At 26.2% G+C, this 3,760-nt stretch overlaps 1 non-coding gene across 1 annotated transcript; it reads left to right on the top strand.

The window, feature by feature from the left end:
- The first annotated feature begins 340 nt into the window (after positions 1–340).
- On the top strand, positions 341–1,032 carry LOC104646745 (uncharacterized). Its single transcript, XR_011220504.1, has 2 exons — positions 341–434; positions 731–1,032. It is a non-coding gene; the product is annotated as an uncharacterized protein (transcript).
- Positions 1,033–3,760: the final 2,728 nt, after the last annotated feature.

The following is a 3,760-nucleotide window of genomic DNA, read 5'->3' on the forward strand; positions in this document are numbered from 1 at the left end:
TTTACAGTTGGTGGATCAAACTCATATTAATTCGAAAAAAATCTAAACAATATTTGGGACTAAGATAATAATTTCTTATTCTCTTATAATCAACTTAAGGCTTAAGATATCAAATATCAATAGAGTAGTGTGTGAGTAATTGTATGTTACATTAGGTGGGTCAAATTCATATTGATTAGAAAAAAATCTAAGCAATATTTGGGAATAAGATAATAATTTCTTTTTCTCTTATAATGAACTTGTTGATTTCAAGTCTTCAAAATTTAATCACAAGATTTGATCAAAGTCCCACTCCATGTATTTTACAAGCTATAAATAGACCCTCTTGGTTAACTTGATTATTCAAAGTGAAAATATTAAAGCACAAAAATACCATCAAAGAATAATGGCAAAGCTTTTGACTTGTATCCTTCTCATTGTTGCTCTATTTTTTGGTACTTTTTTACCCTTGACAATCAACTATGTGTTACTACATTCGTCTCAGTTTACGTATCACCTTTCATATAATTTGGGCTTCAAATCAATTTTTTTTAACCGTAATTTTTTTCATATATTATTTAAATATATCTTTCTTTTTACCCTAAACAATCAACAAAGGACCAGATATTGATCATTCCTGGTCAAATTTAAGCTATTTAAAACTCGAAAAAGAATAAGTATCACATGAGTATATATTATTGTATATAGTACTTTTTTAATAGTATTAATAGTGTTTGTTGACTCTTTGCAGTTGGAACAATAATCCCATCAGTTGAATCAGAAACTTGCTATCAGATACATCCTGAAATATTGTGTGATGGTGGACAAGTTGAGCCAAAATGTTTACCATTTTGCAAACAAAAGTTTGGACCCAATGCTGGTGGCCAATGCATTGATCAGATTGGATTTCAGGGTCCTTTTTGTGCTTGTAACTACCCTTGCTAGTCAACAATTTATATCTTAATAAAATTTATATAATTATTGCTTCATGTAATTTTGGCTATCCAATTTGATGTGATATATCAATCTCAATGAACTTTATATTTTGATTAATGATTAAGTCTTTCAATATAGTTTTTGCTTCTTTCTTTTATTCATTTTTCTTATCTTCGATTGTTATGATTTGAAAATTTTATTTGTTGAAGAAACAATAACAACATATTCAGTGAAATCCATAACGTGAAACATGTCTAATCACATATATTAGTAGTCACATCAATTATATTCAAAACACATAAATATATGATCATTGCTTCTCAGAATTTAGCTAAGACATGAATAAAATTTGTATCTCAATAAAATTTAAATAATTGTTGCTTCATGTAATTTTGGCTATCCAATTTGATGTGATATATCAATCTCAATGAACTTTATATTTTGATTAATGATTAAGTCTTTCAATATAGTTTTTGCTTTCTTTTATTCATTTTTCTTATCTTCGGTTGTTATGATTCGAAAATTTTATTTGTCGAAGAAACAACAACATGTTCAGTAAAATTACATGACGTGAAACATGTCGAATCACATATATTAGTAGTCACATCAATTATATTCAAAACACATAATTATATGATAATTGCTTCTCAAAATTTAGCTAAGACATGAATAAATTTAATATTTGGACGTATAAATACAACTAAAATCAGTATTGCTATTTGTTTTTTCTGGAAATACTCTTGATAAATAAATAAAAATCACAATTTTGGTGATTAAATAAAGTATAATCTAATGAAGAAACAAATAATCAAATGAGCCTTTGAGTTTGATATGATGAGTTATATGATCCATTACTTGGTCTAAATTGACTAGTCTATTTTGTGTCATATTAGTATGTAGTCTAAATTGACTAGTCTATTTTGTCTCATATTAATATGTAGTCTAAATTAGATTATTTGTTTTGTCTTATATTAATATAATATAGTCTAAATATGTGTGGGGGATGTAATCGAATTTATTTAAATTCAAATCATTTTAATTCGTCTAAACGTCGAAATACAACTAATATTGTACATTAGAAAATATTGTTTACCTTTTAAGATTGCTATTCTTTCTTACGTGTATAAAAATATATAAATAAATTTATATTCATAGAAATAGTAAAATTACATAAAATAATTATATCACTAATAAGTTGTTGAATTTATATTGTAGGAGAGTTAATTTAATTATTATATTATAATGAGTAAATAAAACAAAGTGAATAGATGTGTAGTTACTTCCATAGGTCCATTCATATATTTACAAAAATTACTCGAGGTAAAAAATAGTAATTTAATATATAAATTCAGAAAAAAATATAATTGTGGGTTTGTAAATATCTTATGGGATGAAACATATGGAAGTAATTAATTATTCAGACCATGGTTAAAATTTTATTTTAATTAATTGAGCCATTAAATTAAATCTTTTTTGTCCATATGTCATCAATTCAAATAGTAAAGAAAGAAAAATGGAGAGAAGCCAGATCTATATTTAATATTTACAAACTATAAAAGGATACTCTTGGTCAACTTGGTTATTCAAAGTAAAATAATTAAAGCACAAAATACTATCTAAGACTACATTTTGAGTATATCTCTAGAAGAATAATGACAAAGCTTTTGATTGGTGTCCTTCTCATTGTTACTCTATTTTTTGGTACTTAAGAAGCTTAACTTTGTTTTACATCCAACCTTTCAATTCTTTTTTTTTAATCGCGAGGAGTATTTACTATCTGAGGAACTTTGTTATATATTGTTATAATACTCACCTAATCATATCAATACACATTTTTGACTCTTCTTGTTTGTTTAATGTAGTTGGAGCAAGTTCTAACGAATACGATTGCTATCAGATACATCCTGAAATATCGTGCGATGGAGAAAAAGTTGAGCCAAAATGTTTAACATTTTGTAGGAAGATGTTTGGAGCAAGAGCTGATGGAAGATGCATTACTGGCTCTCCTGGTCTTATATGTGCTTGTTATTACCCTTGCTAATCACCCCTTTATATCTTAATAAACATTAATTATTGCTAAATGCAATGTTGGCTATGGTTAAATGAATTAATTTAATTAGAGAGCATTAAATATAAGGATTTGATTAATCTACATAAATACACACTAATTATTCTACTCAATACGATCTTCAAAACACTCACACATCTCAAGAATTCATCAAAACCCCAACAAAATAAGATTTAGAATAAAATTAAACTTCAATAATATTTTTCAAGAACTCAATATATCCCAACTTATGAATGAAATTCGTTAAAGAAACTCATGATTGACGTGTGGGTGAACTAACCCCAATACTATGACAACTTACATATCTTATAGGGATCAAACACCTGAGGAAATCCGCAACGAAACTCAAGAATCTCGATGAATGCTTTGAATATCTTTTCCTCTTTTTCTCTTCTTAAACTCTCAACTAAAGTCCTAAGCATAGATTATAATTATAAAATTGAACCTAATCAATTTAGACCCCTAAGACCTTACTAAAAATGACTTAAATATGATTGTTTTTGCAAAGAGACTTTTATATAAAATAGATAAATAAATTTCTATCATAAAATCATAAAGTTGCGTAAAACAATTCTATTAGTACTTGTTGAAATTATATCGTAGGAGAGTTAATTTAATTATATTATAATAAGTAGAGTAAATTTTAGGAATAATAAACAAAATTCTAATTTATACACCGAGTTATACAATATTGGGTGAATTATATAAATTAACCGAATAACAATATTTAAGAAAACTATGACTATATGAATCACAATTTTTTAAAACATTAGCTAT

Source organism: Solanum lycopersicum, chromosome 4, assembly GCF_036512215.1.
Source record: "Solanum lycopersicum chromosome 4, SLM_r2.1".
NCBI lineage: Eukaryota > Viridiplantae > Streptophyta > Magnoliopsida > Solanales > Solanaceae > Solanum > Solanum lycopersicum.